Here is a 15,347-nt window from a genome sequence, read left to right as displayed (position 1 = left end):
GTCTTTCATGTGGTGCACTGTGTTTGATGAACACATTGAAGCATGCAGAGCCAGCAGGAGGTCAGACTTGGGCTTCTTGGACCCGCTGCTTACTAGTATCTGGTGGATTTTGGATGCTGCCGCATAGAACCTAGCAACTGTATGCAATAGCAGGCTTAGAGTCAGAACACTGTTATTACATAACACTGTATGTAATATAGCAGGCTTAGAGTCAGAAAGCTGCATAGAGACATAGATATGGCATGAATGTCCTGGGTACTTGCATAGCAATGGATGGATAAAGGAAGAGCAAATGTCTCTGTAATACAAACAGTGAAGCAGGACATGCTCAGTTGTTTCAATCTGCCCAGAGCTGCAGGGGCATTGTTGCTCTGCGAGTGGGATCTTCCTGAAACAGCCTTCAAGCACAGTTGAGGGGAGGGTGTGACAATGTGCCAAGGTGAATGCCTTCCTATGCTTTGGGACTTGAAGGGCATTGCACACCAAAAGACTGTTCCTTATACTCCAGAGTAAAATGGAGTGGTGGAAAGAAAGAACCGTTCTTTTATGGAAATGACCATGCTTGTAGATGCTGGTCTGGCTACTAAATTTTGGGGAGAGGAAGTGATAACTGCTACATAGCTGGTAAACAGATTGCCAACAAAAGCCACAGGAACAATGCCACATGAGTTATGGCATGTCAACAAGCCCACTTTGAAGCATATAACAGTGTTTGGATCTAGAGCATACACCTATATACCAAAAGCCAAAAGGAACAAACTCAACCGTAGATCTGAGGAAGGAATACTTGTTGGCTATTCCATAGGATGTAAAGGACACTGAATTTTAGATCTTTCCACAGAAACAATTAAAATATGCAATGTAGCATGCACAGAAAAAGAAAAACCAACTACTAATGAACTGCCAAACTTAGAGCCCAATTTTCAGTTGCATAAAGAATCAAGGCAATATGACCAAAAGAAAGGATCCATTGTAAGTTTTACACCTGGCAGCAATTCAGCAGAAGAGGATGCTGATGACGAACAAAGGGTGAAGCGTTTCGCATGACAAAATAAAGGAGTTCTGCCTAAGAAACTTTCCTACATTGCAAAGGGAGAAAGGTTTCAAGAACCAAGCACGTGGAAAGAAAGTGATAGAAAGTGACCTGCAACTGATGCACAAAACTGGAAGGAAGCTGCGAAAAAAGAAATGGAATCATTGCACACAAATAACACATGGACACTCACAGAGCTACCTGAGGGAAGAAAGACTGTGGGATGCAAGTGGATTTTTATCTGGTGGCAAAGGGATTCTTGCAAATACATGGAGAAGATTATGACAAGACATTTACTCCCATTGTAAAACACACCTCAGTAAGGACACTCCTAAGCATTGCAGCAGCAAAGAAAAAACAAGTGGATCACAGAGATGTGAAAACTGCATTTCTTCGTGGAGACATCAAAGAAGATATTTATATGGAGCATCCTCCAGGATTTGTGAAACCTAGTAAAGGAAAATTTGTACATAAGCTGCAAAAAAGTATTTATGGACTAAAGCAGGCTGCAAGAGCCTGGAATGTCAAACCATTTGCTAGTCAATGAGAGATTTACTCAAGGAAAGGCTGACCCTTGCCTGTACTTGAGGCTGAAAGACAACAGATGGGCCTACATACTTACTTCTGTTCATGAGCTGATAATTTGATATGAAAATATAGAGGACAGACTTGAAACAATAAAAGCACCTGAATAGTGAGACAGAAGTAAAAGAACTCTGGCCTTTTCCACACTATCTTGGGATACACCTAGAGAGAGAAGAGGATGGAAGCTTTTTGCTTAACCAAAAACAGAAAATAAATGATTTACTAGAGAATTTGGGACTTACAGAGGCCAAAGAAATGAGTACACCTATGGGAACAAATTACCTAAAATAGGAGGAGAGTGAACTTCTATTAGATGACAGTGAGTACAGGACAGTGACGGGAAGACATTTATATGTAGCTATGATAACAAGACTGGATATAGCTGCATCTGTGGGAATCTTGAGTCAGAAAGTAAGCACTTCCAGGAAAGATGATTGGACTGCAATAAAGAGACCAGGAAAGGAAAGATTTGCCGTCAAGTCAGTGTCGACTTCTGATGAACACAGAGCCATGTGGTTTTATTGGTAGAAATACAGGAGTGGTTTACCATTGTCTTCCTCCCTCAGAGTATGAGATGATGCCTTTGCAGTTGTAACTAAAGTGAGCATCCACCTCCTGCATCTTCCTATATTGCTGCTTCCTGATATAGTTGATTACAAATATATTTTTTCTAGGCACAGTCTGGGAAGCACACCAGCGAGGATTTGAACTAACAGCCTCTTGCTCCCTAGGCAAGCTGCTTCCCTGTTGCGCCAGGTACCTAAAAGGGACAATCCAGCTAAAATAAAAGTTGCCTGCTAGTAGTGGACCCAAATTAGTAGGTTATATGGATACAGTCTGGGCTGAGGATCAAACAGTGGTTATGTATTCTTTTATGGTTGTGGAGCAATCAGTTTGCATAGCTGCAAGCAATAAATAGTTGCTCTCTCATCTACTGAAGCAGAATATGTATCTGCCACTCAAGCTTGTCTAGAGGTGGCATGGCTGCACAAGCTAATGTCAGCTTTCAACATAGACAAACCAAAACCCACTGAGATATTTGAGGATAATCAAAGCTGCATCCAGATCTCACAAGCGGAGAAAATTAAATTTAGAACAAAACACAATGAAACCAAATATCATTATGTGTGGGATGCACAAGAAAAGGGACATGTAAAATTCATGCATTGTCCAAGTGAACAAATGGTAGTAGTTGTGCTAAGTAAGCTGTTGCCCAGGGATTGTTTCAAAACCTTGAGAGAGAAATTGGGACTTATTGACAGCAGCAAGAGCAAATGAGAAGGAATGTTGGAGCTAGGAACCTGGCAGCATCAGCTCTCAGCTGCAATGTCTCAAAGTGACCACTGGGTGCGGGGGCGGGTAGGATCATGGATAAAATTTGTGGACTCCTCCCCTCTTTGTTCTTCTAGTGTTAGTCTCCATTTTGTTTCTCCAGAGATGGTTGTTTGTTTTGCTCTCTTTCTTCAGGCATGAGCTACAGCTGAAATTAAGCTACAGGCCTTTTTCACATTTGTTTGTAACTTTTCTTTAAATAAATCCTTGTTACTACAAGGATTGTCTTTGCTGCTTTCTCAAACTGCTTTTGCTTTGCCATTTTGGGACTGAACTGCCATTCTTCCTCTATACTTTTAAAGATCCAGATACCTTCTCTGGGTCCCAACCTGACAACCCTATTTGATTGTGAGCTAACAACAAAGCTGTTCTCACTGTATTTCTGTGTTAAATTTGAAGAATCAAAATATAAATTGACATAGTTTGTAATGCAAACATTTCTTGTATAAAACAAATGAGTTTTCCTTTCCCAAAATTGTTCAATGTGTACTTTTTATGTTTAAATAAGACAATATTCTACTGGGCAAACACTTCAATAACTAAGCTAAATTAATGGTCCCCCCCTCTCCACAGTTTCACTCAAAGTAAAGAGGAAACTAGTTCTGTCACTTTTCAATAAGTCTAAGAATTCTGTGGACAAAGAAAAATCACATATACAATTCTATGAAGTGCTACTTTATAGCATTTTCAGGCATTTGAAAATGGAAGTTAGCTGGCATTTTGGTATTAGGGAGAAAATAATATTTTCACACAATAAGAAAACTCATCAGAATTATTCATATCCTAGAGTATTTTTAAGTCTGTTTTTCCCTTTGATAAACTGCACAATATTTGTGTCATGCATATTTTGATGAAAATGTGAAGTGTATCTGGTTCTGGAACTTTGGACAGGATTTTGACATCATTTATCCCACATAATTCCTTTGTATTATACTAAAAAAAGAAATCTGTGGATTTCATGTTGGCAATAGATCTGTTCAGAAGTTATATAACCAGGCACAGTGTGGGGAACTCTAGTTTTGTATTTCTCCTGGTCCTAGAGGAATAAAAAAACTATACCACCCCCACCCCCAAATTGTCAGAGACAAGAGCAACTTAGAAGCAATCCGCGGATTTAGTGATATCTTTCCCCCCCCCTTTTCCTCTCCCCACCCCTTCATTACTTGGTAAGTTTTGGAAAGGAAGGTGTCAGCTTTGCTGGGGCGAGGAATTCTCCAAGGCAACCTTTCCTCCCTCCAGCACTAAATTCTAGGCATGGGCATGGCCTCAGAGCTGGGGAAGGAGAAAAGTTCATTCACTCCCTTCTTCTCCTATCAGTGGGAGCAAAAGGGCCTGAGCTCCTCTCCGGGAGACAGTCAGATCAACAAGCCCGTGCCAGCTGATCTCCTCATCCTCAGCAGCCCCTGGCTTAAATAGAGCCCTGCATTTCAGACACTTCTCTTGCCTTCCAACCTGCTCCGTCATCCATGGCTAGGCAGGTGTAGTGGCCGGCCAGCCCCTGGCTTAATATCCCTGCACCTGTTTGCAGCTGTGGAGTTAATATCGTTGCTATTTCCTCTCCACCAAACTTCTGTCTCCTGGGCTGTCCCCGCCCAGCCCCAGCAGCTCTTGCATGTCTCTCTGAGCCCTCCCTGACTTCTGAGAGATAATTACTGGGATTGCCTTGGCATTTGGAGCCCCTGGATTCCCTTGGCACCCTGCCGTTTGGCTGGGTACACAACCCTGTCTCGTGGGGGATGGTAGAAACTCCCGACAAGGAAATCTGAGTGATAAGGGCTGATGCTAAGCCATTAATCTATATGCTGAGTCAGCAATGGTCCAAGAACTTGGCATACCCGAGGCAAGGTACTACATGCTTTCTCCCCCCACTTACCTTCTTTTTAATTTTATAGATAGATAGATAGATAGATAGATCTTTATTGTCATTGTCCTGTGCAGAACAACGAGATTGAAAAGAATCTACAACCACTACTACAGGACCTAACAAGAATAATCTAAACATATACCCATACGCCCCCCTCCCATCAACCTACTAAAAACCCACTAAAAAACTCTAAAAACTAAATACAAAAAACCCCTCAGAAGCTGTGTTTTGCTGCGTTCAAAGCTGAGACTGCTTTTGGGTAGAAGCTACTCCTCAAGCGGCTGGTCCTGGTCTTTAAGACCCTATACCTCCTTCTCGAAGGCAGAAGCTGAAAAAGATCATTTCCAGGGTGTGTGGGATCCTGTGCTATCTCTACAGCTTTATTATAACACCTGGTGGCATAAATTTGATCTAAGGTAGGAAGAGTACACCCAATTATTTTCTCCGCAGTCTTAACAACCTTGGTCAGCAGTGTTCTTTCTCTGGCTGTACAACTCCCAAACCACACACAGATCCCATAAGTCAACACACTCTCTATAGCACAGCGATAAAACACCAACAATAGATTACTTGAGAGATTAGTCCTCTAGAGAACTCTCAAGAAGTATAAACTCTGCTGTGCTCTCTTCACCAGATCTTTGGTGTTTGCTCCCCATGTCAGGTCATCTCTCAGCTCTATTCCCAGAAATCTAAACACCGAAACCCATTCCACACAAATCCCTTCAATAATGAGTGGCTGGAAATCCAATTTGCATTTCCTGAAATCCACAATGATCTCCTTTGTTTTCTTTAAATTGAGGAAAAAGTTATTCTCCCTACAGCACTCTGTCAGCCTCTCCACCTCCTCCCTATAGGCTGACTCCCCTTCTCCAGCAGTAATCAGACCAACCACAGTTGTGTCATCTGCAAACTTAATAATCCTATTGCTGAGGTAATTTGGAACACAATCGTATGTGTAAAGCGTGTACAAAAGTGGACTCAACACGCACCCCTGCGGCGTCCCTGTATTTATACTGAGATCCGTCGAGACATGAGAGCCCATCCTGACCCGTTGAGAATGATCTGATAGAAAATTCAGTATCCACCTGCATAAGCACGGTGGAAGCCCCAGGTCCAATAATTTTGGCACCAATCTATATGGGAGAATAGTATTAAATGCAGAGCTAAAGTCTACAAAAAGCAGTCTTGCATAATTCCCTTGTTTCTCCAAATGGGTCAGGACAGTATGTAAGGCCATAGCCACAGCATCCTCCGCGGATCTCTTCTTCTTATATGCAAATTGATAAGAATCAAATCCATCTGGCAAACAAGCCATAATACGATTCCGCACCAATTTCTCAAAGCATTTCATTATGATGGGTGTAAGCGCCACAGGTCGAAAGTCATTCAGGCTATCCATATTAGATTTTTTTGGCAGAGGTACGATAGTAGAGGATTTCAGACAAGATGGAACAGTGGCTTGGGCCAGAGATCGATTGAAAATTTTATTTTGCTATATCCTCCCTGACCACTGTGTGAAGACATTTGGCATCATCTCTAGAGTTCATCATCTCTTGGACAAGTGATAGTTCCAAAAGATTGCTAATTAAGATTACTTACTAATACTATATAGTACACAAACACTCACCTCCTGCTCTGACTCCTGGCCCAGCACTTGTGCCTGGCTAGTAAGTAAAGGAAGTGGGGAAGGAAACAAAAGAGGAAGTTGTCAAAGGGCAGTAGAGTACAGGAGGCACTTATTGAGGGTCACTTTACTGCCCTTTGCAAAGAATACAGGAGGTCCCCTGTAGAGTATCTCCTGTACTCCACTGCCCATTCATCATTCCCTCTTTTGCTTCTTTTCATTAGTAGCCCTGCAAGGGAGGTAGCAGTGTGTGTGCTGGGGTAGAAAGAAGGTGCCAGGCGCTTGTCTTGGGGCAGCTATGCTATTTCTCGGCAAACAGCTGCTCCAACTGGCAAGGTGGTGGGTTGCAGGGGTCATCCTGTTGCTCTGCTGCCTCGCCCAAATGGCCACTTGAAATGACTGCCTCACTTTGCCTCAGCAAAGGTTACCCTGCTCAGACACTATTGGACTCTACCTCCTCATGCACTGTTGAACACCACCACCACAAATTATTTTCCCTCCACCAGAAAGACAAGAGTTCAATGTTGGCTATAGGTTTTGATATTATCCAAAGAGTTGGTTTGGGGCATATGAAAGTTCCCAGGGATTACACATAGTAATACTGCACAGATACGATAGAGGCTTGTTGATGGGACAAGAGCTGTTCAAGACATGAAATTACAGCCAGCAATGGACAGTAATGTCTTTCACACGCTGCATCTCTGACTTATGCTAGTAGATGCTCTGCTTTCATAGTTTCTCTGAGCAAATTGCCTTTTATTGTCCCTGCATATGGTACATGTGAGGAGGATGGGGAGGGAGACCCTTTTATTCTGAAAATGTGACAAACATTATCCTGGTTCTTTGTTATTATGAAAAGAGAAAACCTTGCTATAGAATCTGTTAGGCAGAATGTGAACTGTAAACATATGCTGCAATTTAATCATTATCTGGCTTTCTACCATGTTATCCTCTTTTATATCTGCTAAAATTGGAGAAGCAATTGCAAGCAATTATTGGATCCAATTAAATAATTTTCATTCTTACTTGCTTTTTTCCTCCAAGGCAGCTAACTCTGATAAACAGTGATGCAGTTCCTAATTTATTTTTGGTTCAAGAACAAATTAGGTGTGGGCAGGAATGAAAGGGAATAAGGGCCTCCATGTATGATCCATTTTTTATTTTCCACGAGTGTGTATTTTTTATGCATAATCTACACTTTCTTGACTGTTGTGTTTCTGCTGCAGGGAAGCCACACATCTTCTGAGCATTTGAAGTGTGGAGGTTTGTGCCCAGAAAAAATGCAACTTTTACTAAAGAAAGCACAGTCCCTGTTGTTGTGATTGCTTTATTGAATGTGGTTGCACAAGCATCACAGACTAGAGATGTGCACGAATTGTATTTTGCAGTTCAAAATCAAATCAGTTTGCAAAGAACTTGCATTGATTCAATGAAACAGCAGCCATAGCTGTTTTGATGAATCAACTCGAATCTAATCGGCCATAGGGAACAATGGGGAACTCAAATCACCCCATTGTTCCCCATGGGTAGCTCCTAGGGGCATGAAAGTGGGTTGGGTGGTAGGGCATGATGGGTGATACCTACCATTCCACCCACAAAAGGAATGGGCAAGCAGGCATTAAAAAAAAGGTTTCCCCAACCCCCCCGGATCCATAAAATCAAACATTACTTTCTTCCATCCTGCCTGCCACAGAGCAGTCATGGCCTGATGGACCAATGGTCTGACAAGAAAGCAAGCCTCTAGACTCTTATCATGAGAAAAAGTCTTCTTTCTTCTCTTCTTCTTCAGTGTAAGCAAAAGCTTGGGTGAAGAAGTGGGTTTTCAAGTGCATTTTATCTTCCCGCCTCCCTGCTCCCTCACTCCAGCCACTGGCCCAATTGGAAGCCAGTGCCAGTAAACTAATCAGTAATGGAAAAACAGCCCTCCAAAATGGCATTCACTAGTCGAATCGATTTGAGTTCGAATTGGGGCTGATTCGATTCAAACTCGAATCAGGCCCTTTATTGTAGGGGTGATTCAATTCAAGATTGAATCAATTTTACTTGAATTGATTTGCACATCTCTGTCACAGACACCTGCTAGATATTTCCTATGAAACAGCTGAAGGCAAGCATTGTAATTGCTCTCCCTATAAGAACATCATCTTTCTTGCCAAGATCCCTGTCAAAGTGTCTGACCATATTGAATATGTGTACCTAAATTTGGGGACCAGAGATAAACTGGGACTTCTGTTGGCGTACCGATTGCCCTGCTGCCCAGTGGAGTACCTAACTGCACCATTTTGTATAATTTCTTTTCTTTTCTTTTTAGTTGCTTGCCTGGAATAGTTGGATGGGGATAATGAACAGATCTCCCAGTCTCTGCAGTGGAGCTTTATACTCTTGGGGCACAAAACATATGCATCTGCCTTACCGACAGAGTCAGACCATTGCCCCCATCTGTTTACTTCTAAATGCTAAACTACACATTACATTAAATCAGGGCTGCTCAACTTTGGGTTGCCAGAACCTAAGGGGTATACTCGTGAGTCAAATGGGCCGTAAGCCAGAATTTGGCTTTTTTAAAGCCAAATCTGGCCACTTAGCTTTGGACCTCCTGCAGATGTTCGCCTACAACTCCCATAATCCCTAACTATTGGCCACTGTGGTTAGGGATGATGGATGTTGTAGTCCCAAAACAGCTAGAGGGCCAAAGTTGAGCAGCCCCGCATTAAATGCACAGTTTGGCCATATGGAGTTTCTGTGACATGTTATTACTTCAACAGTAATAGTTGAAGTATTACTTCAACAGTGGAAGAACAGTCAGGATCAGGATCAGGATCAGAACCACATCACCCAGGGAAGGGGAATTTCCCACTGTGCCATAATCCTGACAAAAAATGCACCCTCAAAGCAGCTGTTAATTAGGCCAAGGAGGGAAGCTTTAATTGGCACCAATGAAAGCTTCAGTCTCGAGGCTAATACCAGTTTTGAGGGTAGAATTTTCATCAGGATTATGGTGCAGTGGGAAAGGGTTGAATACTCCCTCTGCTTGTACTGCAGTTTCAGTCCTGATCAGGCCCTCCCTGTAGTTGCTATTTAATTTTAAAAGCAAAGTAGTATATGGGGCAAACTATGCTTTTAATGTAATGTGTTTGGCTCTAAGTGGCAGCTGCTTTTCTCAGCCACAGGCAGAAGTCTTTCCTAGCACTGCTACTTCTAACTGGAGTTGTAAAGGATTGAAACTGGGAACTTGTGCATGTAAAGCATGTTCTTCTTTCACTGAGTTTTGTTTCCACCGCCACTGTGCTGACATAGAATTGGATCATCATACCAGTAGTGGCTGGTGGTCCCTGGGGTGGGTGGAGCAGTATGCAGGGCAGCTAGCCAATGGTACTGTTTGACTGGTTAAAGTTTGAAAACATCCAAATTAAAGCTTTGCTTATCAGCTGTGGTATATCAATAATGTTATCATATTGCTGTGTCAGTTGGAGCTATAACTCAAATGATTTACTCTTATGGAAACAAGTTGACTACCAGCTTGTTTGTTTTTAAGATTAAAAATAGCATATATTAAACACAAGGCCGCAGTCAAAGTTCTGCACTCAAAAAGGGAGAAAAATGCTGACCTACTCCACAGAAATCCTATGGCAGTAATGGGCTGGATAAGGGATAACAAACAGGCTGAATCCAGATAAGACAGAGGTACTTATTGTGCGGAGTTGGAACTCAGGAGATGATTTTGATCTGCTGGTTCTGGATGGAGTCACACTCCCCTGGAAGGAACAGGTAAGCAGTCTGGGGATGCTTTTGAATCTAAACCTCTCCCTGGTGTCCCAGGTCAAGGTGGTGGCCAGAGGTGTTTTTTATCAGCTTCAGCTGATACGCCCGCTGCATCCGTTTCTTGAGATGAACTAATTCAAAACGGTGGTACATATGCTGGTAACCTCTAGGCTGGATTACTACAATGTGCTCTATGTGAGGCTGCCTTCGTACGTAGTTCAGAAACTATAGTTGGTTCAGAATGTGGCAGCCAGGTTGGTCTCTGGGTCATCTAGAAGAGACCATTTTACTCCTGTGTTGAAAGAACTACTCTGGCTGGCAACACGTTTCCGGGCAAAATACAAGATGCTGGTTATTACCTATAAAGCCCTAAACAGCTTAGGCCCTGGGTATTTAAGAGAATGTCCTCTTCACCATGAGCCCCACCACCTGGTAAGATCATCTGGAGAGGTTCGTCTGTGGTTGCTGCCAACTCGTTTGGCGGTTACTTTGGGACGGGCCTTCTCCATTGCTGCCCTGGACTTTGGAATGTACTCTCTGTTGATATAAGAGTCACCCCAACTCTGGCAACCTTTAAAAAAACACTGAAGACACATTTATTCACCCAGGCTTTCAATTAGATTTATGTTTTTGATTTTTTTAAAATGTTGGTTTTAAATGATTTTAATGTTAATGATTTTAATGTTTAAATGATTTTACTTGTTTAATTTAGTTTTAATTTTAATTGTTTTGTTTTTGTTTTGATGTAAACCACCCTGAGCCATTTTTGGAAGGGTGGTATATAAATTAGATAGATAGACAGAAGTGATAAGAACACATAACTTAGGAAAAGATGGGGTAGGCATAACCACACAAGTTAAGTTTCCAGACCTCATGTATTCAGAGTACAGTTTGGAAAATGATGGCACTCTGTGGCTAATCTAACATGGAGGGAGAGAGGAAAACATAAACCATGTTGCTGCCTGATCCTATGCATGTTTACTCTAAAGCAAATTCTATTGAGTTCAATTAGACTTACTTAAAAGTGAGTGTACATAGGATTGCAGCCCTTGTATTTATATTTGGTCAAGGCTTACAATTTCTGAGAACCCAAGACAGATTTAATTTTTTATGGTCTGGCTAAATCATTTTTGTACTTGAGTAATGGCCACCTACACAAACTGCCCTATGAAGCAAATGCTTCCCCTCTTGCCCATCAGGAGAAGACAAAGATTGTGTGGACTGGGGCTGGTCATTACCCAGGGGCCTCTATATTTACAATGTAGAGAACATTACCAATAGCAAACTGCTTGCAAAGGTATATTTTTAGACCCCATCCAAACAGATGAAAAAGACATGGAGGCTGTTCTCACATGCAGGGACGCCCAGCCTGAGTTAGTCTGGGCATGAGATCCACTGGACTGGGCCTGATCCTGGCAGGGCAGTGCTGCTTAGCCCGGCTTTTTAGCCCAGCTTTTAGCTGAGGTTAAAAGAGTAAGTGCTCCCTTAATCCAGGCTTCCTACTCATGTGCGAGCTCAGGCTGTTTCCAGCCCAGCCGCACACAAAGATGAGTGCCTAGAGTGCCCATCTCCTGGAGGGATCCCATGGTGCATTGTGGGATACCTGGAAGCTGGGATGCATTGAGATGACTCTCCGAAAATGTATTGCGTGGTGTGCGGATGGCACTTCCAGCAACATTTTGCTCATCATCTGGGGCAAGGTGAGTGTATTGAAGCATTCCCCTTGCCTGCTTTCTCCCCACCCAGTCATGTGAACAACCTCATGGACTTGATCTTTATTAAACACAAAACATCTTGGTTTAATGTTTTCATACTTATCCCAATATGTGCACGTACACATGCATTTGAAATGAGACAGCAAGAGTGTAGCTTTCTCAGAAAACGTCTGGGGCATTTATTTATAGAATAAGACAGCCACAGCTATCACAATCTGTTTGCAAAACTGATTCATTTAAAAGGAGGGAAAACAAGCAAATTCAAAAGTTAAGCAACATACAAATGGTGTGTAATTGGTATTAATCTAATTGCATGAGGCAAACAGATGGCACCCAAGGGGCTGATTACTTGCAGCTCTCTGGGATTGCATGGGAGGAAGTTGTGGGGATGAGGGAGGGGATGGATCATGGGAAAGCATTGTCGGGCTTTGCTTAGCCACAGCTGCAGAATAGGCTGGCTGAGGAGAAGCTCCCTGGCTCCGTCCCATTCCTAGGGAGCATGCAATGGCAGGGGGCAACTGGGCATCAGTGTTTCACCTGTGTGACGTTCTCCCCAGGAAGCAGGCACTCTCTGTGCCAGTTAACTCTCTATTGCAGCAGCTGCATTTTTGTCCTCCTTGATCACCTCTCTCGCTCCCTTTGGAAGCCCCCTCCCCCCCGTCCCCCCCCCCCCCCCGCCACAAGCCAGCACACTTTATTGGCTCTGCAAAACAAAGCACTGTTTTTTGGATTGTGGCTTTTTTTGTCTTTCCTTTGGAGAGTTAAAAATCAAGGTGACTCTTGTAGCTTCCTCTCCCAAAGGAAAGACAAACATGAGAGCAAACAAAGTGTGATTGAAATTTATAGAACTTTAGGAATCATCACTCAAAGAAAAAAGAAAACTTTGCAGAGGGAAAGAGGTGATCGGGGAAGGCAAAAATAGACCAGGAGCTGGGCAGATCTTAATAGATCACTAGCAGGAGTCTACAGCACAAAGCATTACTTGGTTAGGCGGCAATAAAAAGAGGCAATCTCCTGCTCCTCCCTCCACAGGCAATAGCAATAGCAGTAAGGTCATTTCTTCTGGCCATCTAGCATACTTCCTTCCTCTCTGATTCTTGATTGGCCCAAGGAGGCAAAGATCATGTCATCTGGGCAGTAGCTAATTATGTTAATTATCCTGCTTTGAGCTGAGGCTTCCCAACCCTCAGCTTTAGAAAATTTAATAGGATTAAAACAGAGCTGAGCCAGTCAGAGGAAGCGAGGCTCCCTGTGGGCAAATCATGGAATTATCCACTTAACATATGAAAAAAGACACAGGAAGCAGACAGAAAAAATCGGAGAGATAGAGGAGATTTTGAGGGTATTGGGTGCTTGGAGTGGAGGAGGGTGGTGCCCCACATACCCCAGGGGGCAGCATCCCCTGGATCATGCCCTGAGAATTTAGCAGAGCATTTTTGTCAGTCATTCTGATTTTGAATTGCTCTTTGGATCTATTGCAGCTGCCCAGCAATGGAACAAACCTAGACCAAAAAGTCAACTTTTGAAGTGGAAATCGCCTAAGTATAATTTAGATCTGGTTAGGTCAAAACAGAGGCTGCTTTCACAAATAGCAGAAAACTGTGGGTCCAACAGATCCACAGTTTGCCCCCATTTTCCCTGCCATGCTCTCAGACCATCCTGTTCTGGAGTCTGGGAGCCTGAAAGTGGGGAATGAACTAGCTGTGCAGGCTTCCTCCTTCTCATGAAGGATAGCCATGACAGCCAATCAGAAAGGGAGAGAGGGATGAGCTTCCTATCCTCAACTCCAGTTACAACTGTGGCAACCTCTGGACAACACACCACTGCTTTCTGACTGGAGTTTTTGGTGGTGAAACTAAAGAAGAACTGAGGGTACCAATTCAGGTTTGTGATCAGAAACCTTGGGTCTCTTTTCTCATGGAAACAAGGGTTCCTGCATTCGGACTACCACAAACCTGAACCTCTGGCATGGTTACTTCCAGTTTGGCGTGATGTCTGAAGGCAGCCATAGTCTTGCCTGAGTTTGGCAACTATGCTTCCACATTTCATGTAGGACATCAAACATGCCTTAAAAAATCCCTACACAGTTTTACACGAAATGAAGAAACAGAAGATGTTCCTTCAGTCTTCCTACAGAACACTAATTCTGATATATTGGCACTGTAATAGTTGCAGTTGTCATAATACTTAGCATTTTCATCTTCTAGATGGTTTGAAAACATTCAGCAATTCATCATTACCAATCCTTAGAGAAACAGTAAATAGTGTTTGGCTTTTAATATGCTACTGAGAATATCATATTATCACATGTTTTTATATCAAATGCTTTAAACAGTTATTCTTCTGATGTATTACACTGACCTCTAGTCTAGTCACAAACCATGCAAAGGGGAAGCATTTTAATTGTTTCAAATATTTGGAAATTAGCAAACATTTTAGACTGATCTTATGTTTTGTTTTTTAATTTTGAAATTTTCAAGCACTTTGAAGGTTTAACACAAAAATATCCCCTTTCCTCTAATCCTTGTATTGTTTATTCTGTCAATAAAGCATAGAATCATCTTTGTTACAATATGACTTTTTCTTAGTCTGTGTCCACTGTACGAACAAACAGGAAAAACCAAGATGCAAACTAATTTCCTAATTCTCCAGTTGGAGAACTGGGCCCATCTGCGGCCATTCCACCTGGCTGCAGCAGAGGGAAAGCTCAGAGAGTTGGGCCCTCTCCATTGGTCTGCTTGATCAGCTGGGATCTGGCTCCTCCCTCGAAGAGCGGGATCCATCTGCAGCCATTCCTTCTGTAGCCTACCATTTAGCTTTCATCACAGATGCTGATGTAAGATTTAATTTATTTATTGCTTTTTAAACTGATATCGCAACCCTCTTTGGAAACTCCAGTTGAAAAGTGGGATAAATTTTTAATTAATATGTAATATTATATCAACATATCTTTTAAAATAAAGATATTTTAGGCTATTTTTAAAAGGTCCTACATTAATTTTTAAATGAGATAAAATATGGATAGATCTGGGCACGCTAGTAAACCTATAAACTCATTAATGTATAAGCAAATGGAACTTACCATATATAATAATTTTAAAAGTGCATTATAATAAGAACATAAGAACAGCCCTGTTGGATCAGGCACAAGGCCTATCTCGTCCATCGCCCTGTTCCACACAGTGGCCCACGAGATGCCTCTGGGAAGCCCACAGGCAAAAGCTGAGGGTATACCCTCTCATCCTGCGGTTTCCCTTAAGGGTTGGCATAGCTTGAAATATACTAGGATTTTTCTTCAGCATTTTATGCGTTATACCTATGTTCATTAGGACTCTGATCATTTTTTCCAGTAATGGTCTCAACCCAAGACAAGACTCAGTCAAGGATTTCTAAATCCCTTTAATTCCAGTAGGAGAGTTAAGCATGCTGTTG

At 42.4% G+C, this 15,347-nt stretch overlaps 1 protein-coding gene across 3 annotated transcripts in view; it reads left to right on the top strand.

The window, feature by feature from the left end:
- CNTNAP2 (contactin associated protein 2) overlaps positions 1-15,347 on the top strand; it is a 1,803,519-nt gene that overhangs the window by 1,088,191 nt on the left and 699,981 nt on the right. The gene's annotated exons all lie outside the window — the stretch shown is intronic.

The sequence above is a fragment of the Hemicordylus capensis genome, chromosome 6 (assembly GCF_027244095.1).
Source record: "Hemicordylus capensis ecotype Gifberg chromosome 6, rHemCap1.1.pri, whole genome shotgun sequence".
Taxonomy (NCBI): domain Eukaryota; kingdom Metazoa; phylum Chordata; class Lepidosauria; order Squamata; family Cordylidae; genus Hemicordylus; species Hemicordylus capensis.
Note: the sequence above shows the minus strand (reverse complement) of the source record. Positions and strands in the feature narration are given on the sequence as shown.